Consider the following 22,862-nt stretch of genomic DNA (forward strand, 5'->3'; position numbering starts at 1 on the left):
TGTATCCAATCAAACACTAACTCTTTATAACATAATAAACTATAATATTTTTTTTCTTGTAAGACGATTTGAATGACACATTATAACTACTCTTTAAATTGATGATGTAGTTTTTAAATAGTTATTATTTCTTATTATGAATAATTTAGGTACCGACGAAACTGACAGTAAAAAACTAAAATTAAAATTATATTTATAAAAGATTAATTTTATTAATTTTATCAAAAAATAAATTAAAATATTTATATTATTCTTGTTGAGTTTAAAACAATAATAAATTAAGTGATAATAATTAAACATTATTGTTGGATTAAAAATTCAGTATGGTTATTTTGTTTATTGTGCAGAAGATTATTGAAATTAAATAAGGTTCAATAACAAGCTAATAAAGCCCTAAAATGATTCAGGCCCATAAGCACTTATTCACCAACTAATCACCTATAATACCCTAATTTTTAGCACCTTATGATTATACAAAAAGTCTATACATTACCTACCTCTAGTCCTTTTCTTTTAGTATTATATTTATTTAATATCGAATCTTCGTAAATATAAATCGAATTTTTAATTATGAAAACGAAAAGTCTTTACTTTAAACCACATAATCACATAATTATATCCACATAATAATAAATACATAGACTTACTCAAATTCTCAAATACAAGTTCTACCCCCTCTAAAATCTCAAAATGACAAATGATGAGGGATAAAATCTCAACTAAACCAATAAACAGAAAATATAACATATATATATATATATAGATCGATCGCAGCTTCGCGCCAAAACTTCATGAACCTGTTACTGAAAAAGAATATCTGTAGGGGGTGAGAACATTGTCCTCGCAAGTTCTCAGTGGGGAAGAAAATACCATCAAAACAAAGAAATACTTGCAAATATCAATAATTTTATTATAAAAGCAGTTTATCTTTGGAATAACCTTTTAGAAAAGTTTTGTGGAAGAATTTCCTTTAGAAAGTCATAAAGAAACGCCTTTAGTTTAAAAATCAGTAAGGTGAATAATTTAAAGAAATAAAAAGGACCAAAGACGTCCCTAAGGGCTTTCTACCCAATAATTCAACCCGCTCTAATCCGAAACCAGGTATACCTACAATATATCCACTCAAGCTTTTATCCAACACTCCACTCAATCTGTCTCTTTCCAATACCACAATCTGTTAACATATGACTCAGTAATTCAATATTAAAACTCAGTTTTTAACAAACATCCCATCATCATATCAGGAACAACTCTCATCACACCTCCACCATATGAGGAGTCTTTCAAATATATACACATACAAATCAGACAAAGAAAACATAGATAGGGCACAGATACAGCAAATAGCAGATAGACACGGTTAATCATTTAAGTAAATCAAGATAATGCACTCTCAAGCAAAACATACAAATACATATGATGCACACTTGTCATATGGCTGATGAGTCTCATCTGTCGGTTATATTGCCAACCCGACATGTCCTGATAGCTAACTATTGAACAGTCTCTCAGTGCACGCATCCCCAAGCTAAAAATTATCTATGGAAAAAATTCCAAGCTCAAATATATATATATATATATATATATGCATGCCCATGGGGAACCCAAGGAGTTAAAATACCCGGTCACATCTTACGACAGGAGATCAATAGAGTATCGAATCTCAACTTGGAGCAAGTGGTAGCAAACCACTTTGTCTACCCAAAAAAACTTGTGTCTCAAATAATTCAAATACATAAGCTATATGAATATTTTAATCATAATTCATCAATATCCACATCATTCTCAATTATTTCTCATTCATCATAAGTCGTGTCATCAATAACATAACCATCATCATCAATCATAGTCATCATCCCACATCACTATAATAAGACAGAATCATCACCAGATTCATAATCATCACTAATTTGATCATTAACAATATAATCATCATCAATCATTATGATCTCAATATTTATTTATCTCAACTTAAATCACAACTCTCAACATTCTCATCAACAACTCCGCCAAAATCTTACTTTGCACCCCTATCATTCACCGGGTGAGGATTGGGCCATTACATACGGCTTGTGGGTATGAGGTCTCTAAATACGACACCCTAGACTCGAGGTCAAGGTTGTATACTAACTCAAGATAAAACATAATCTTTCATAGTAAAAAACAATCTAATTCAAACACAGCATGACCTCTTCAATCTCTTTAAATCATTTCTCTAATCAATCACTTTATAAATTGACAAGCAAACTTCTCCAAATCCTCCATTTCAATATAATACTCCCAAAGTCCGCAACTATTAACACAAGAATTCTTATAAATCAAAACTCAACCAAATATCTCTTTTCTTTCAAGTCTATCACCTAACTCTATTAACACTATTTTCTCTCACACTTCCTAAACCCGAACCCATGGTTTGATAAAGTAATTTTCCTTTTTAAAACTTCAACTAATTAAATAAATCTCTTCTCGTCATTATTTAAAATCAGGCAAGTTAAATTATAAACCATTTTCACAAATTGAAATCAGGAAACTCATTTCTTATTTAAACCAACTTCCAAAACTCTTTAAATTTTTACAAAAATTTCAGCAAAACCTCCCCTAGATATCAAAGGTTACCACCTGTCACGGGTTCCCTCTATTTAACCTCAATCCAACAAAATCAGCATGTCAAATTAACATTTCCGAATTCATCATTCAAAACCAATAATTATCAATTTCAATCTAAAATCCAAAATCAACGTATTTAATAAATTTTACCAGAAACTCAGAAATCAGCCAATCACCAACAAACATAACCTTTCAATCGCAACAGAAAATCATTTACATCACATACATTTATCTATTTGCATTAATCTACCAACCTTGATAGGTATTCAAATCCCAAAACTTTTTTATTTTAAAACAACCCCTGCCTCGAGGAATCAGTCCCACAGCGATTCTTAACGCACTAAATCTCTTTTTCCCTGGCTCGCAACAGCGGCGGCTGCATTCACAGCTCCGTTTACTTTGCAACAATAGAAACAACTTTAATCGCAACATACAACCCTGATAACTCAATCCTACAACATCAATGTCACAAAATCCTTAATAACATATAACAGAATACTAACAGCGAGGGTTCTGTATAGAGATACTTACTGCAACAGAAGAACAATGCAGCAACGACTTCTGAACCGATCCGACAGCAGCTCCGACAACTATCTCAAGCAACAGCGGCGACCAGAAGCTCGGTGGGGGAAATTGTAACAACCATGTAGTGACGTTAGTGTTTCCAGAATTCAAAAGAACAAAAACCCAAAGCAAAACCTTCACCGGTATTGAATCTCGATGATGCCTCTCCAGCAGCGGCAACGGAGCACGCGATGGCAGTGACCCACGACGGCGACAGCGATGAGGCTCGGCGACAGCAACGAGGCTCGGCGCAGCGACGAGGCTCGGTGACAGTAACACAAATAGCTCCACCTCCTTCCTCGCGTCACATTTCCCCTCTGTTAGTCTCCCTCTCTTTGCAAACTCTCTCTTCGACTTAACCCATAGACGACGACGATGCTGGCTTCCCTCGGCAACGACATATTTTGCAAGTTGAGAACTGTCATGGGTATTGTTTGTTCTAAATCAATAAATTAATTTGATGATATTGCTTTATGGTTGTTTTTGTCTCTCAAGTTGACAGGAGACAAAGCTAGACAGGTGATGAATCCTTCTAGATTTTTTGGATATAATACTGATTGTTGGTATTTTTGAATTCACTTGAGTCAATACTGAATCTTTGGTGGTCCATTGTGTTTCCTTGAAACTACTATTGGGCCCAAAAAAAGTTTTTATTCTATAATGTGGGTCTCATTGGATTCTTGATTATAAATTTAAAATTTTTATTTTTTGATTTTTTCACTAAGTCAAATCAAGTTCAAATTTCAAAAATTTTCTTTGACTTGTCTTTTCAACTATATACTTGCATTCTTTTAAATACTTTATTTTCAAAACACCTTTTCAAATGTTTTAAATTACATTTTTGTGGTTTCAAAATTCAAGCATTTATAATAGTTACACCTTGTGAACAATTCATCTTCTCTTTCAACCTCCATCATTTCTCAAAACTACATTCATTGTTCTTTTACAAAAATGAGAAAGAAGGTTGCTACACAAAGAGGCATTGGCTCTTATCGTGCTCCTAGAAATCTTTCACCAAAAGATCAAGCTCACATCCACATCCACATACACTCCTATTCCTCTTCACATTCCTTTCTAGTTCCAAAAACTATGCCATGCACCAAGACAACATCTCGTCATCTATCAACGTCACCACCTGAGGCTAGAACTTCTAGGGCTAACGCTAAGGGGAAGAAGCCCATGACTGAGGAAGAACCTTCATTGTCTCTTCCTATTTGTTCCTCATCACGTCTACAAAGGACATTCAACACCTTCGAGTATAGCACCCAAAGGTAACCATAGACCTTTTCTCAACTCTATAAAAGAACTTGAAAAATCGGATCCTGTAGGATTCAAAGCACATTATGGTAATCTTCCACATTTTCACTATGATCCTTTCTGCTTTTCATTTAGTATGAACTTTGAATTTCATAGAGCTACTATTTCTAAAAAGACCTTTGTGTTCAACATATGTAGCTGACTTAAAGACTTTAACTAAAAAAGAGATAAACTTTGTTAAAAACATCATTTATTTGGATTGAAAAATTTGTTTGAAATTTAAAAACTTGTTTACCCTGATTTAGTTAAGAAAATTTTATGCCAATATGTACTATCATGAGGAATCTGTTCACTCTTATGTTAAAGGGCGTGAAATCTATTTAAACAAAGAATTCATTGGTGAAATTCTAGACTACTATGATGTTGGTGTTAATACCTACATCACTGGTAAATAGGACAATAATTTGGGTATTTCACATAAGGATGTTTTTGCCAACATTTGTGAGAATATTTATCTCATAGATGGTGTTACTCCTAACCACCAAGCCCTAGGTCCTGTCAAAGTCCAGTTACATCGCATCATCACCCACATTCTCTTACCCCAAAGCGATTCATATCAACAAGTTACTCTATGTGACACCTTGGTTCTGTATGCCATCATTAACAAAATTGAAATTTTTTTGCTTATTTGATGATACGCCATATGTATGATGGTATCAAAAGTGACGAAAATATTTCATTACTATATGACATGTATTTTACTTATTTTTTTGAGTATTTTTGTGTTGATATAAACAATGAGACCCAAGAGAATATAATTTCATCTCTTAAAGACGGTGGTACACTTAAACAGACAAAGAAAAAAGGGACTATGGTTGCCAAAGATATGGTTATGGAAGAAGAAAAAGATAAAGGTATCCCTCCTCCATCTACTGTTAGTACATCAACTTCCAATAAATACTTGGTCAATAGAATTTTGAAAGATGTCCTACAAGAGTTTGTGAACTTGATCAAGTACGTGATCAACTTTAGCCAACAAAACAAGAGACTTGCAGTTGAAAATAAAAACTCTTTAAAAAAATTTCAAAGCAGAGTTGAAGTACTTCTCAAGTATTGAATTATTGGAAGATGACCAAATGATGTTTGAGCATAAAAAAGAAGATATATTGAGAATCGAGGATGAGGGATCTAATGTCAAGCTCCTTATCAAATGTTGCTGATGATGTTAATTCTAAAAAAACTATTTTTTGAAGTTTCCGTGATGTTATTTTAAGACTTTGGGATTTGTTTTGGATAATTGCAATAGTTACTTGTAGGATTTTAACTTGAACTAATACACTTTATGATGCCTAACAAATTTTGTGCAGGAATTACTGTCCCTCCCTGATAACAAAAAGAGAAGTAAGTTTGAAAATGAATTGTTGTTAGGTTGCTTAATTCATGAACAATTAGTAATGCTATTCTTTGCAAGAATTATTTGGTACTAATTGGTTGAAGACTGTTATTTTGAAAATCTGATTGATTGTAGCTTTGATTGTGAAATTGGATTAAAATGTCTTTTTATCATTATTCTCTTTGGTATTTGCTTTATAATTGATTGATGATTTTTAGGATCAAATAGCTTATAATATTTTCTGAAAAATAAGCTGCCAGGCTAGTTCAAAAATGATGGGTGATTGAATTATTTTGGATAATTAACTTTATCTGTGAGTATAATTTTTGCATGAAATTTGCTTGAATAATTATCATATATTAAAAAAAAGCTCACATTCAGGGGAAACTTTCAAAATGAAAGAAAAGGAGAATTCAACTTGAAGATTGAATCATAAAAAAAAAGTTCATTAAACTCTTCTCATTTTTTTATTCACAGTTTATCTTATAAGATTTGTCATCAATAGGGTAAATTGTTGAGTTTAAAGAAATAATAAATTAAATGATGATGGCTAAATATTATTACTGGGTTGAAATCCCAATTATGTGTATGATTAATTTGTTTATTGTGCAGAAGATTATTAAAATCAAATAAGGTCCGATAATAAGCTAACAAAACCCTAAAATGATACAGGCCCATAAACACTCATTCACCAACTAATTCCAAAGGAATTGTTGCATATTACTATCTAAGGAGGAAAGAAGTAACACATTCCCATCTGAACCAAGCTTGTGACCAAACTCATTCTCTCTCCTCTCTCTTCTCTCTTCTCTCATTCACATGAAATACTCCAAAAAAAATTCACATGAAATACTCCAAAAAAAAGTAAGTCTGATTAGGGTTCAAATCAAAGAAGAAAAAAGAGATTACCAAATTCAAGCAATTCAAAATCTAGGGTTCATAAAGCTAAGATTAAATCAAGAGGTAAATCAAAAAATCTTTTTCATCTTGGTGCCTCATTGATAACTTGTTGAGAATGCTCTCCTCCTATAAGAATCAAACTGAAAATTTGAATAAAGTGGAGGTTATGAAGTTTTGCGATAAATTAAGGGTCAAGAATGAAACTTGGAGCCAAAGTCTAAATGAATGGCTCATATCCTTGAAGAAGATTGAAAAAGGATGAAAGAGAAGCAATTGTATATGGATGCATGTAAGCTTTAATCACTGCTGATGTCTTCTGTGCCACTGCTGTTGCTGAATTTGGAGAAGAAGAAAGTCAACTATTTAAACCAAGTTTCAAGCTTTGAAAGCTTTACTCCTCTATTAAAGGGGTAAATGACCAAAGATTGATTAAAGGAGTGAGCACACTATTTTGATTCTCATATGTTACAAGCTATCCCTTTCTTCTCTTTTAGAGTTTTAAATTGAATTTTCTGTTCTTCAATGTTCATCTTTTTTTTGTTTCTTTTCAATGAAAAAAGGTATTAAGTGAGGAATCAATAAAAGCCATTAAGAGAAAAGACAAAGAGAGATATAAAAAAAAAGCTAAAAAAATTCTGTCAAAACTCTTTTGTATGTTTTTCTGTTTTGTACACATGATCTTGAGGAGATTTCCTTGCTATGTTGTGTGAGCACTTAGTAGTTGAAAATCTAGGGAGTGAACCTAATCAAATCTAGCTTGGGTAGAAGCTGAGTTTGTCATAGATAGGATTAGCTTAAATCCTAGAGAAATTAATATTTGTAATCTTTGTGAAAGATAGTAAAAATTCTTCTATTGTTGTGGGGGAGACTCGATGTAGGTCACATTGTACATGGTGGTTGAATCAGGATACATTGCTGTGTGTTTTTCTCTTCTCTACTCTTCTTCTGTTTTATTTCATTAAGAGATAAAATAAAAGTATCTCATGCATTGGTATATTTCTCAGAAGTCATAGCTATCCAAAAGTAAAGGGTTTCTCTGTTTCTGAACACATCATGAAGAGACAATAAAATTCTTTCCTGAATTTCAACTTAACAGAAGCATCAGCAACAAAATTTATATTACAGTCAGAAGCAAAAAGGCAAAAAGAGGTTCAAAAAGGAGGCCATAGATTCAATCCCCTGTCTCTAGGCCATTCACAAATCTTCAATCCCTATCCCATTATCTTCAAGATTTCAACTTCTTCCTTATCTCTTTGACACCATCAATGTTAGCCACCTGAAGAAAAAAAAAAATCACATTCCTCTAATTTCACTCTTACTTATATCTTCTCCTTCACCTCTAGTTTCTCTTTGTAGCTACTTCTTGTGCCCTAACGCTTCTTTTTTGTGTCAGATCTAGTTGAATCTCCACCGGTAATTCACAATTTTTTCTTTTTATGTTTCTCCACTTGTTGATCTATTCCTTCGTTCTTACACGGAACGAAATACGCATGATTTTTTGTTGCAGATTTGTTTTTTTAATATATGAATAACTTCTTCATGTTTTTGCGTGCAGATTTGGGTTTGGTTGCTATTTTCATCAATCTATTTGGGTTTTTTAGTCAGACATGTCAATTTTACTGAAAGATAATGTTCAAACCAGGGAGGTATGGAACGATAACCTAGAGGAGGAGTTTGCTTTGATCCGTGAAATCGTTGACGAATACAACTATGTCACCATGGATACAAAGTTTTTCGATGTTGTTCTTCGTCCCGTTGGAAATTTCAAGAATATTAGTGACTACAACTACCATATTTTGAAGGATAATGTTGACATGTTGAAGCTAATCCAATTAGGATCACTTTCTATTATGAGCACGATAACCTCCCTACCTGCGACACTGAGAGCTCCCGCATTTGGCAATTCAACTTTCACAAGTTCAACATCAGTGAGGACATCTTCGCCAGCAATTTAATTGAGATTTTGTGCCAAGGTGGCATTGATTTCAAGAAGAACAACAAAAAAGGTATTGATGTGAACTGGTTTGGGGAGCTTCTCATATCATCGAGGATCGTGTTAAACAATGGTGTGAAATTAGGGATTTAATTTTTTTTCTTTAGGTGGCTAACAATTAGGGGTGGCAAGCGGGGAAGCCCGCCCTTTGGCGGACTGGCCCGCTCCGCCCCGCCCCGCCAGAAGCCCGCCCTTTGGCGGACTGGCCCGCTCCGTCCCGCCTAGTGAGGCGATCTTAGAATCCCAACCCTCCCCGCCTAACTGCGGGCTGGCAGGCTAAGCCCGCCAAAACTCCTCTTTTTTTTTACTATTAACTATTAAGTAATATATATAATTTCACAACCATATTAATAAATTTATAATTTCTAATGGCATAAAAAATTATATTTTTTATATTCACAAACATTAAAGTCTTTGTAATTACAAATATCTAATAAATATAATTATAAACCAAATTTTCATTCAAAATATAAGTATAAATATTCTCTCCAAAGCAAAATAAACATAATCCAAAACATAATTATAAATATTGTCTCCAAAATAACATAAACATAATTCAAAATATTCAATTTTATCTTCATACTCTTGTAAGTTAGGTTGGGGGAAGTTAGGTTTTGGCAAAAAAATTACAAAAATACCCCCTCACTAATAAAAACCTTAGCCCGACGGGGAAGCCGCCCCACCCCGCCAAAATCCGCAGTTTAAGTGGTGCGAGTTAGGCGGGCTTTTGCTATTTGGCGGTCTTGATTTTCCAGCCCAGCCCGCTTTTTTTGGCAGTTTACGCGGACCGGCCCGGCGAGTTTAGGCCCGTTTGCCACCCCTACTAACAATGATGGTGTTAAAATGATAAGGAAGAAGTTGAAGTCTTGAAGATAATAGACATGGGTACTCTATGTATTCTAATTCATTTTTTAATAAAATCAATAAAAAATCAACGATCGAATATTTTTGTCAAATAGAATTTATCTTTTATAAATGCAACTTTAATTTTAATTTTTCATGGTCAGTTTTGTAAGTGCTTAAATTATTAATGGTCAAAAATGACTAAAAATAACATAACCAATTTTGTGTCTATTTAATTGCGAATAATACCAAAAGATAATAATCTAAAATTAGTTTATTTAACTTAACATTTATAATTTTATATAGTATAATATTTATATTACATACTTATTATATTTAAAAATATTTATTTATTTAAGCAATAATTAAAAAATATAAAATAAAAAAACTCAACTATAAATTTTTTTCACTCAAATGAACATTACCCATACTCTCTAAAATAATCATTCGAGTACTAGAGATAATAAACATCTCATGTCATAAAATCACCCATCCCAAAAGCTTAAGCTAATTTTGGGATTCACCAAGGATCAAACTTTTGACCTTTCGATTCTAGAGCTCTGATATCATGTCATGATATCACTCATCCCAAAAGTTTAAGCTGATAGGAAAAGGTAACACTAAATATCTCTAATACTGAATTGAACATCCCTAAACTTCCATTATACAAATTGTACAAATATTCCATTAGTTCCTATACTTTCTCAATTTTTTTTGTCTCCTAAATATTTTTATAAAGAACCATTATGAACTCGTGGTTAATTAACATCAGAACTTAAAACCAAAAAATTGGCCTTCTATTAAAGATCCTTATATACTTTTATAAAAAAGTGTCACACATGATATCACATTTTAAAAGAAACCAAAATAAGTTACCCTAAATTATATATTTTGTGCTGTTCAAATTGAACAAACCATAAAGATACAAATTCTTCTTTGACTTCTATTCATTACAAAGAACAAAACGACGGAGCAAAAGAAATCATGCGGATCGGATAGCATGACATTATTTTGATACGGCCTATATAATATTATTTTAAAAAAAAATTTTAGTTAACATATATTCTATCAACACATATAAAAATTATTAATTAAAAAGTTTTTATAAAATATATAAATTTAAGTTTTTTATTATATTTATTTAATATTTATTAAAATAAAAAATTTAAGAATTTTTACTAATAATAATTTTAACATATGTTTTTTATAACCCATATTAGCTACTAAAACTCTTTAATAAATAATAATAATAATAACAGATCCCATAATGATGATGATATATGTAGAAAATAAAATGATAGCGTGGATCTCCAAACCTTTATTTTTGTGAGCTCACGTGCCCCCCTGTCCCTAATGAGAATTCGCGAAGTCTAAAACCACTACGCTATCTGCATCCATCCAAACCCCTTTCGTCTATCTATATCTAGTTATCTACTACGTTTCGAATTTCGAAGAAACAGGATCGATTTTTTTTTTAATGATATCATTCTTATTATTAATAATGTTACGCTATATATATCGGATTTTTTTCAGAAATAAAATAAAAAAATTATATTTCCCCAAACACTATTTTTAGACAATAATTTTTTAAATACGAATTTTTTGTTTAGAGTAAGTTCGTCGCATTTTCGACGAACCCTTACTTTCAACGAACTCTCTTTAAATATTTCAAATCTCATATTTTTAATCCATTATCATCATCTCTAAATAATATATAAATATACAAAAGTATATAGAAGTACATAAAAATATACAAATAATAAATATGATTCAAGGATTTTTTTAATTATAAATTAAAAAAATAAACCATATTTAACAATGGCAACTATTATCATCGTCTCCAAAAATACACATGTACACCAGAATAAGTCATATTTAATAAATATTTTTTTAATTATAAGTCGTGTTTTATTTTGAAAAATTTTTTATAGAGTTCGTCGAGGGTGTAGCGAACTATAAGTGGATCCTCTCCAGTGGAAAAAAAATCTGGATGGTGTCCAGTGGAGGATCTCACCTTTCATTGTTCTCTCTCTCCTATTTAATTTTGGTCCCACTTATAGAATTAAAGGTGAGAGATCACACTTTATTCTCTCAAGTGTTAGAAAAAATGGAGAGGATCCATTTCCGTAGCGAACTTGCTCTAAACAAAAAAAATCGTATTTAAAGAATTAAAATTTAAAATTAATGTTTGAGGAAATATGAATTTCTTTTATTTTATTTCTGAAAAAAATCTTCTATATGTTTTTTTATATAACGTTTGTTAATTCGTTTAGATAAGTGTCAAAATTTAAACAATTTTTTAAATAAAATTTCAGTTTATGACTAATTAATTCTTAATTTATCAAATTAAAAATATACCATAAAAAACAAAAAATATATCCTCTCTATTATATATTTATAGAAATTTGTAAAAAATGAGTGATATTATCCAAAATTAAAATAATAATAATAATACCTATTTTCTTTTCTCTTTTTCCTTTTTAGTCTCTTCACTTCAATTTAATAAAACGATAACAAATGGGAACACAGAACCTTCTTGCTTCCTTCTTTCAATAAAATGTTTGTCTTCCTAGAATTTTGTTTACTAAAAGTAGATAGAAACATTTTTTGACCAAATTATATTAGTGGTTTTTTTTTTATTTTACAGTATCTCTTAATTTAGCAAATAAAAAATAATTCGTTATAAATCTGATTTCTATTTAAAAAATTATCTCTGATTAATAAATTATTATATATAAAATAAAATTTGAATATTGTTATCACATGATCGTCTTTTTTTTATCAAATAACATGCCAAATTTTGGCATAATAAAAGTCACTCCCTTTCTTTGAAGGAAGCTAAAATGAAATTTTCATTCAATTCATTCCATTTACAAAATATACACGATTTTCTTTGTAACTTTTTATAAACTTTTTCTTTAACACATTTTAACATTTATAGGTAACTCTTTCTAGTTAATGTAAACCTTAATTTTATAAAGAAAAAATAAATTATGTTTTATTAAAATACCTCCAACAAAAATTTCTTTTATGTTGATTAAATTATGTTTTATTAAAATATTCTTTAACAAAAATATTTTTTCTAGTGATTAAATTATGTATTTATCAAAATCAATGTTCCAAAAATCGGTTTGAACCGATCAATCAGACTGATCGAATAAAAAATCGATGACTATCACAACTCAAATGAATTCAAAGGAAAATAACTTCTTCTAAAAATCTGTCCAAAACCTTAAACGGACCGAAAATTGGTTAATCTGATCGAACCAAAAATTGACTAATTTTTTAAAAAATGCTCCATACAATGCTGTTTTGCTAATTAAAAAAATTCTAAATTTTGATTTTTCCTCAGCTCCCTAGTCTCTCTCTCTACTCAAATACTCTACTGAACACAACAGAGAGGAAGCAACTAAGCTCCATCTTGTCGCCGTTCTTCAACGTACAGCCACCGTTGTCATCGCGTCTGCTCCACCGCCATCCGCACCGCTCTAGCATCATTGCAACACATTTGTTTTGTCCTTGTTCGTCATGCTTTCACCTCTGTTTTGCCCTAATTTTGTCGTTGTTTTGTCATGCTTCTACCGTTGTTCAACTTGTTTTCTTTCGCTTTCCAGTCCTCATCTTTTTTATTAGATTCATACAAAAAAAAATAAATTGGAGCATGATAGGCTAAATAATATTGTGTATGTTACATATAATTTGTGCCTTAAATTCAAATAATACATGTTTCATACTTTCATTTCGTATCATCGAATTTTATGTATTTAATATGTTATGTTATTTTTTATATATTGTATTTAATTCTTTAGGAAAGAAAAACAAAGAAAAAAGTAAAAGGGACAATATAATCCAATTGATTATAAAAGTATCAATTTGGTTGATTTTTAGGTGACAAAAGAAGAAGTTAAAAAGGAGCATGATCTTCCTAGTAAATGTTAAAGACTTACCACGTAAGTATTATAGTTTATTTTTTAATCATTTATTAGAATAATTTTAATTTTAAACTTATTGATAACGTATTGTATATTTTGTTAGATGATATTGATGCTAATTTTTATCAAAGTGGTGGTAATGGTGCTAGTAGTAGTACATTTTATGCTACATCACTTGATTCTTCTGGTCTAGATGGTGAAAATAAAGGTGAAGATGGTTTCAACGAAACAAATCTGCACCGAGTTTGTGCAGATTTTAATGATTGATGACAAACTTTAATATTAACATTTCATGTTTGGTTGTTTCTTTTGTTATTTGATTTTTGAGTTTGTATTTGGATAAAATTATAATACTATAGTTGATCTAGTAATTTTAATTTGAATGACATTTTAAAATTTATGTTAGACTGTAATTATGTTTTAGTGTATTTATTTAGTTTAATTACTTCACTAGTCTCTATAGTTTTATTGAATTTTTAATTAGGTCCTTGTATTTTTTTTTTCAATTGGGTCTCTATAACATATCAAATTTTATGATCAAGGTTCTGAAAATCGGACCGGACTGGATGGTTCGACCGGATCCAAAAATTGGTCATCTAGCCGGCCCAATTGACTTCTAAAATCGTTCTATAAAAAACCAGTGAAAAAATTGGTCAAACAGGTGGTTAATCGCAAACTGGATGAACTGTTCTGGCTTTTCAAAGTGCCGGTTTGCTATCCATAATCAAAATTGCGTCGTTTTGATTCCAAAACAAAAAAAAAAAAACAAAACTGGCAGATGGCATGGAGAACCGCCCTCTCCTTTCTCTCTCCCAAAATCTCAACCCTAATTTGTCTAACCCACTAACCCCAACCATCAGCAAAACGCCAAAACCACACCTCCAGTCCTCCACCATCGTTGTCGCTCACGTCTCACCTCACCGTTGCACGCCGCTCATCTTGTGGCTTGCCTTTTAAGTCATCTTGGCGTTACTCACCTCAACAGTAAGCACACCTCGGCTCCTCCCTCACTGGCCACTGCTTGCCGCTTGCTTGCTTCAGTGCTTCATTAGTTTTATTTTTAAAATTTTATTGATTTATTTTTCAATCTTCAATGCTTCTTCAGTGCTTCTTCTCTAGGTAGTTGTTGCCGTCGTTGAGGTGGAACATATTTATCTGGAAGGTAATTTTATCTGCCTTTGGTTTATTTTTTTGTGGTTGTGGAGTTCATTTTGCATAATTGTTCAAAATCATATCTTTTGAATAAAACCTTTTTCAAATTTTGAATTTTTAACAAAATCATTTTAAGCGTTCTTGAAAGCACAAGACAAAGGTGGAACATGATGTGTTGTTTGTTGTTGCAATTCTTTTATGCAGAATACTTGCTCATACCTTTAGTTAGATGAATATGGGATGTCACTCAATCATAGCTGTGAAAATAGTTTTACAATTACATAGTACTCAAAGGCCATCATCATACATGAGAGATGAGCCTACATTTTATTAAGTTTTAACGGGAATTATAAATGAAGTATGATTTGTTAACATTGATTTCTGTTTGGTACTTTCATATTTCTAAATACATTTTATGGACCTATTGCTTTTTCTTGAAATGTTTTTATTATAATACTATATTTAATTAAACTGGTTCAACTACGGTTTGATTTCGGTTGGACCATTAAACTATTGAATCAGTCACTCAACCGATTTAATGACCAATCCGGTTCTCGTAACTTTGTTTATAATTAAGTTCCTATTGTGACAAAAATGTTCGAATTAATAGAATATGCTAAGTCATATTCCAATTAAAATTAACTTTGAAAATATATTTACTTAAGTAATTATATTATCATTATCTTTTTACAACTTTACCCTTCATCTTCATCAGTAAAGTAATTGGTTAAAAGAAAGAGAGAATGAGGGGATGGAGACTGTGAGAGAAGGCGATAGTGGAGGAAGGTGACACCACTGTGGTGAAGTCGAGGCTACGATGGTGATGGATAACCGAACTATGCCAGCAACAATAGCAACTACGTCAATTCGGCCAGCACCAGCAGCAATAACCATAACCATTGATAAAAGAGAATCCAACGTCCAAAATCCATCCATGTAGTTGCATATCCTTGTAGTCACCTTGACCCCTATCCGAGTCTCAATAAATCCAAACCCAGCACACATTCTCTTCCACCACTACCATCATCATCGCTCTCTTCGCACCCAAAAAAAACTCATTCTTTGCTCCGTAAACTTGCCTCCATGGACAGTCTCCTCGAAAAAGTGAAAAAATGAGCTGTTATCAACGTCGATCTCCAATTTCTCGTTGGAAGGATCAGACGCTACTTGAAGAAAGGTCGTTACTCTCAGTGCGTTAGAACCAGTTAATTTGGGAAATTTAACATTGGATTATTTATTATTGTAAGTGTTGGAGTTGACTGAGAATGTTGTTATCATTAGTTTGTTTGATTTGGATTTTTGTTTTTCATGATACTAAGGGTTTTTAATTCAAATTTTGGGAACTTTTCTTGATGATGTTGTTACTTCTACTCCAACGACAGCACTGTCGCCATCTCTCATCTACTGAGGTTAAATGAATGTGGAGGGTATGGGCAAATTAGAAATTTCATATTACATTTTTTTTTTGAACTTTTACTGTTAATAAGAACTTAATTATAAAATTTGATATGGTAAATGGACTCAATTGAAAAGAAAAAAAGTATAAAGACTTAATTGAAAATTTAATAAAATTATAGGAACTGACAAAATAATTAAGCTTATTTATTTATTTTTTATTATAGAATAGTTATTCTAGTTGAACTACAATTGAATTGATTGAACTAGTAAACCAGTAAACTAGTAACCGAAGTGATTTGATAACTAATTCAGTTTTCAGAACATTGATCTTACCCTTCAACAAAATAGCCCTAAAATATACAGTCATCCTCATTCCACTCCTCAGTCTTTTACATCCAAATAGCCTCTGCACGTTATATTAATCTTTAGGGTTAAGTACGATTTTGGTCCCTAACATAGAGGCCGAAAATTTATTTCATCCCCAACCTTTTTTTCGCTACAAAATGGTCCCAAAGGTTTCAGTTTATTTTAAAATCGTCATTCGAACGAAAATACACTTCCCCATTCTTCCCCAAAATCAACCAAATGCAGGAACAGAAGCAGACAGAAGCAGAATGTAGAAACAGAAGCAAACAGAAGCAGAATGCAGAAGTAGAATGCAGAAATAGAAAGCAGAAATAGTGAAACAACAACAACAACTAGAAGAACAACACCAACAACAACAATGGATAATGAAGCAACAACAAAAGTAAAACCAGAAGAAGCAAAAACATAAACAAAAACAGAGGCAAAAACGGCGAACGGCGACACTGAACGCGGTTTTCCCTTCTCCATCACAGACGGCGGCGGGCATAGTAGCGCGAGGAGCGGTGGCGCTACCTTCCCTTCCAGATTATCTTTCTTCCCTTCCCCCCCCCCACCCACCTTTCCTTCCCGATTATTTTTCTTCCCTCCGTCCCCCCCCCCCCCCATTCTCTTTCTTCCCTCACCCCCCTTCTCTATCTTCCCCTGATTCTCTTTCCTCCTCTCTTCCCTCCCTCCCCCCATTCTCTTTCTTTCCTCACCCGCTTCTCTTTCTTCCCCTGATTCTCTTTCCTCCTCTCGTCGTTCCTTTCTTTTTTTTATTTTATAATTTTTTAGAGAGGAGTAATTTGATAATAAAAAAATTTGGATAAAAAAGACAATTTTAAAATAAACTAAAACCTTTAGGATCATTTTGTAACGAAAAAAAGCTGATGACGAAATAAATTTTTGACCTCTACATAAACCAAAATTGTACTTAACCCCAATTTTTATTGACATCATCATATTTTTAATCATTATGAGTAAATAATTGTTTAAGAGGAATTCACTTCCATCATATTGATTGACATTAACATTAGATATATCATCAACATTGGTGGACATTTTGTTAGAAAGAAAAAATAATGTCATAATTAATAATAGTAGCAAAGGAAAGCCACAAAATTTAGAAGCACAAAAAAAAAGGTTTACAAAAATTATGCAAAAATGAAAACAATTCAAAATGAATGGTTTTATTCAGGACTGTCAACGGTAAAGTTTCTTTCTAAATTAATTAGGGCTAGGAGGGAGAAATCAAAGCCTACTTGAACAAATAGTAATGGTGATGACCACACAAAACTAAGCAGCAATAATAGCACTAAGCTTAAAAGCGACAACTAACTGATGGAAGCAAAAAAAAAAAAAAAAAAAAAACCGAAGAATTTTAGAGGGTCACAATATTTTATCGTTGAATTTTGATGATTAATAAATTTAAATATAATTTAATAAATTTTATTAAATATTAGTTAACATTTGTTCAAATGTAAAATATATTAAAAATATTTTTCTTAAGTAACATAAAAAATAGATATCTTTTAAACTTAAAATAGTCTAAATATAAAAAAATATAATCTCAAAAGTATTTTAACTATCTCAGAAACAACCTAGCATATCTTAGAATTCGAGTGTCTCATTTTTAGTTACAAACCACTGAAGGCATAAAAATATTTACTTCATAAAGCCATTAACAAAACTCACGTTTTGGCTTCAACATTTAAATTTGAATATGCTTAAAAAACTAAACCGTTTAAAAAAGCTTTCTCTCTCATCTATAGAAAGTATACTTTGAAGCTACTAAATATGAGAATTTCTAGGAATATTTTTACCATCACCATATTTTTAGGAATAATGAGACAAATATAGAAAATAGGTTTTTAATAGATTTTAATTACAATAAAAAAGTAACGTATAATATATTTTAATTATAAAATTAGTAATATATATATAATAGATAATAGATTTCTAGTCTCCGAAGTGTGTTTGGAAAAAAAAATGCAAAAATACTATGCCTACATGCTAAAATTTTATATATAATTTATATAATTAAAACTTAAAGTGGTTCAAGTGTTCAACTAGCTAGTAACTTACAGATTAAACAATAACCCTATTGTCTTGATGGAATTTTTTTTTTTGGGTGGTATCTTGATGGAATTTTTATTGGCTTGGTTTTGATAAGTATGCGGGAGCCTCACACACATACCCAAGAAAAAAAAAAAAGGACTTGGAGATGGGTCTTTCTTTATATATAATACTCAACTTGGAATGGGGAAGGTATAAGCAAAAGCAAAAGCAAAATGCAGTGTCTATCCAAAATCAATAACAAAAACGTTGGTAGTGTGCTGTACATCGTAACACAAAAGAAGCCCAAGAGAGAGTGTGAACGGCCATATTCGATGGCAAAGTATTTCATGAAACTCTCACAAAAAGTTTTATCAAATGAATCTGTTTAAAATATTTAAAATTTGTCCTATCTCACTTTTCTATATTTATGGATCGGAAATAAAATGCTTAACAATTTTTTATCAGCCTCTTCTTCATGGTTGAGGTTAAGCAAAAAAAAAAAAATCTTTTAACTCAAAGAAGAATATTATCCTTTGCACTAAGTCATTAAGATTAGTGTGTTCTCAATTTTGAGTCTAATTTTTTATTTTGAGTCTAATTTTTAAATTGTGTAAAATGTGGATAAAATAGAGTATGATGAGAATTACAACCATGATAAAGAAAGGTTGAAGGGGTCGTTAATAAATTTTTAAGAGTTTTGTTCCCAATTTATAAATATTTTAGTCAACTCAATTTGATAGAACTTTTTATAAGAGTTCCATCAAATACTTTGCCTAGATATATATCACCTTTTGACCAGAAAAAGAAAAAAAAGAGAGATATGACAAAAGGTCGCAAGTTAGCAACTAGTGAAATTATGCAGTTGCAATTGAGGCTTGGTATAAATAGAATATATTTAGGCCTTTCATCAAGTTACTTCTAGAATTGAATCCAAAGAGTAGAAAATATGAACCGTTTCTAGTGTGTATGAGTATATAGTGTAAGATAAAAAAAAAAAAAAGAATTATGCAATTATTTATTTATTTATTTTTTAGTTTAATGCTTTTCTTAGAAGTTATAGTTCTAAGAATTTTATTTTTTTTTTAATTGTTGAATATGAGTTTATAAGTTAGAATAAACTAAATAAATAGTTGTCATAAGTTAAAAGTAGGGTTAAGTACAATTTTGGTCTCTAAGGTATAGGTCAGAAATTTGTTTTATTTTCAATCTTTTTTTGCATACAAAATTTTCTCTAAGGTTTAATTTGGTTTTAAAATCGTTCTTAACTTAGGGAACAAAATCATACGGAAGTGGCGGCAGAAGCAGAGGCAGAGGTGGATTGTGAACAGTTTCTTCTTCTTTCCTTCCCCCTTCTTCTTCTTCCCTTCTCCCATTACAGGAGTAAAAACACTCTCTTTCTCTTATTTTTTTATTTTATAATTTTTTTGTTATGAATAATTTAGTCCAAAATTTTGATATTTAAGTAAAAAGTGTGAAAATTAGTAAAGCTAATTTATAAATAAATAAATAAATAATAACTAAATAAAATGAAAGGTAATAACCAATCCTAGTTTATAACCTTAGAATTTTAATGGTTGAAAAAGAGAAGAATTATATACCTCTAATTGACGGATGGTTCATATTGAAGAGACTCACCTATAAATTGAGTTTTTTTTAATTCATTTCAATCAAGTCATCCAGATAGAATAACATAATATTTCTTTGAGTAGTTTTATCCTATATATGTAGAAAAAAGTGTGTTCTCCTTTTGTCAAGAGAGAGTGTTATTGTAGCCTCCTTGTAATAGAGAGAAGTTGTAATTCTCAAAGAAAGCTATTCAATTGTTTCTATATTTTATACAAATTTCTAATTTTTTATTTCTATATTTTACTGTGTCATTTGTCTGGTACCTAACAAAAAAAAAATAATTTTAAAACTTGGTTTTAAACCTTAGAGACGATTTTGTATGAAAAGAAAAGGTTGGGGACAAAAAAATTTTTCAACCTATATCTTAGGGACCAAAATTGTACTTAACTCTTAATCAGTTTGCAAATATAGTTAACAACAGTTTAACTATAATTACATTATATTATAAAAACTAAATGGTTGGGCCTGATGCTCAGCTTGCTAGTGTTATTCAGAAGGATGTTGTTTGTTGAAGATTGTTAAGTTCTTCTACTTGTTTACTATTTTTTTTCTCTTTTTTTTTTGGTATTTATACGGGGTTTAAAACAAAAAAATTACAAACTACATCACAAAGTCTAGAAAATATATATTTTTGGGTTATGCTAACAGAATTAAGGGGTATCGCCTGTGGGATCCCACTGTCCGCAAGGTAGTTGTTAGTAAATATATGATATTTGCAGAAGATGAATTGTAAAAAGAACAAGAAAATGACAGCATTGTTAAAGAGATAACCACTGTTCAAATAGATGAAAATGCAGAGAAGGTGATCTTTCTGAAGCAGAACCACAACACGAAGAATAAGAAGCAGAGGCCAATGACATAGAAGTTCGTCGATCCACTCGACAAAGAAGAATACCATCATGGCACTCAAATTATGTTTTGACAAACTATAATGCATATTGTCTTTTGATAGAAGATGGAGAGCCAACAATTTTTATGGAGGCTATGCGCAATCCAGACGTTTCTATGTAGATGACAGCAATGTAAGAAGAAATTGAGGTATTACATAGGAACCATACCTGGAAACTTGTTGAATTTCCAGCAGGTCGAAAAGCCATTGGTAACAAATGGATTTACAAGATCAAACGAGATAGTAATGAACAGGTTGAATGATATCGTGCAAGATTGGTTGTCAAGGGATATGCTCAAAAAGAAGGTGTTGACTTCAATGAAATATTTTCTCCAGTGGTGATGAGACTAACTACTATTAGAGTAGTTTTGGTTATGTGTGCTGTATTTGATTTACATCTAGAGCAATTAGATATAAATACTACTTTTCTTCATGGAGAACTTGAAGAAGATATATATATATATATATATATATATATATGCTCCAACCAGAAGGTTTTGAAGAACAAAGAAAAAAAACTTAGTTTGCAAGTTAACTAAATCTCTGTAGAACAAGGAAAAGAAAACTTAGTTTGCAAGTTAACTAAATCTCTGTACGTTCTAAAGCAGACGCCAAGGTGTTGGTACAAGATATTTGATTCTTTCATTATTAGCCTTGGATACAACAGACTTAGTTTAAATTATTGTACTTATTACAAGAGGTCTGGTGATAATAATTTCATCATTCTGCTGTTGTATGTGGATGACATGTTGGTGGTAGGTCCTAACAAATATCAAATCCAAGAATTAAAGGCACAGTTGGCTAGAGAGTTTGATATGAAAGACTTGGGACCAGCAAACAAGATTTTAGGAATGCAAATTCACCAAGACAAAAGGGATAGGAATATTTGGCTATCGCAAAAGAATTATTTGAAGAAGATCTTGCAACGCTTCAATATGCAAGAATGTAAACCAATTTCAACCCCACTTCCTATGAATTTCAAATTATCCTCAAGTATATGCCCTAGTAGTGAAGCAGAGAGGATGAAAATGTCTTAAGTACCATATGCATCAGTGGTGGAAAGCCTTATGTATGCCATGTTCTGTACAAGGCCAGATATTGCTCAAACAGTTGTGGTGGTAAGTCGATTTATGGCAGATCCGGATAAAGAGCATTGGAATGTTGTTAAGAGGATCGTGAGATACATCAAAGGGACCTCGAATGTTGCATTATGTTTTGGAGGATCGGAATTCATTGTCAATGGATATGTCGATTTAGACTTTGCAGGTGATCTTGATAAACGAATCTACTACAGGATATGTGTTCATGATAACAGGAGGAGCTGTGAGCTGGCTATCTAAATTACAGACTGTTGTAGCTTTATCTACTACAGAAGCTGAATATATGGCAGCAACACAAGCATGCAACGAAGCTATTTGGATCTAAAGGTTGATGGAAGAACTCGGGCACAAACAACAGAAGATTTCTGTGTATTGTGACAGTCAAAGTGCCTTGCACATTGCAAGAAATCCTGCATTTCATTCAAGAACAAAACACATTGGAATACAATATCACTTTGTTCGGGAAGTAGTAGAAGAAGGAAGTGTTGATATGCAGAAGATTCACACTAAAGATAACCTAGCAAATGCCTTGACAAAACTAATCAACACTGAAAAGTTTGAATAGTATAGATCCTCATATGGTCTATCGAATACATGAGCAACATGGATTTTGAAAATTTATCAAAATTAGCTTTAAGTGGGAGATTGTGAAAATTATTAAAGCTAATTTTTAAAAAAATAAATAAATAATAACTAAATAAAATGAAAGGTAATAAACAATCCTAATTTATAACCTTAGAATTTTAATGGTTGAAAAAGAGAAGAATTATATACCTCTAATTGACGAATGGTTCATATTGAAGAG

At 31.4% G+C, this 22,862-nt stretch overlaps 1 pseudogene; it reads left to right on the top strand.

The window, feature by feature from the left end:
• The first annotated feature begins 8,328 nt into the window (after positions 1-8,328).
• LOC130934547 (probable CCR4-associated factor 1 homolog 10) lies at positions 8,329-13,756 on the top strand (annotated as a pseudogene).
• Positions 13,757-22,862: the final 9,106 nt, after the last annotated feature.

Source organism: Arachis stenosperma, chromosome 6 (genome assembly GCF_014773155.1).
Source record: "Arachis stenosperma cultivar V10309 chromosome 6, arast.V10309.gnm1.PFL2, whole genome shotgun sequence".
NCBI lineage: Eukaryota > Viridiplantae > Streptophyta > Magnoliopsida > Fabales > Fabaceae > Arachis > Arachis stenosperma.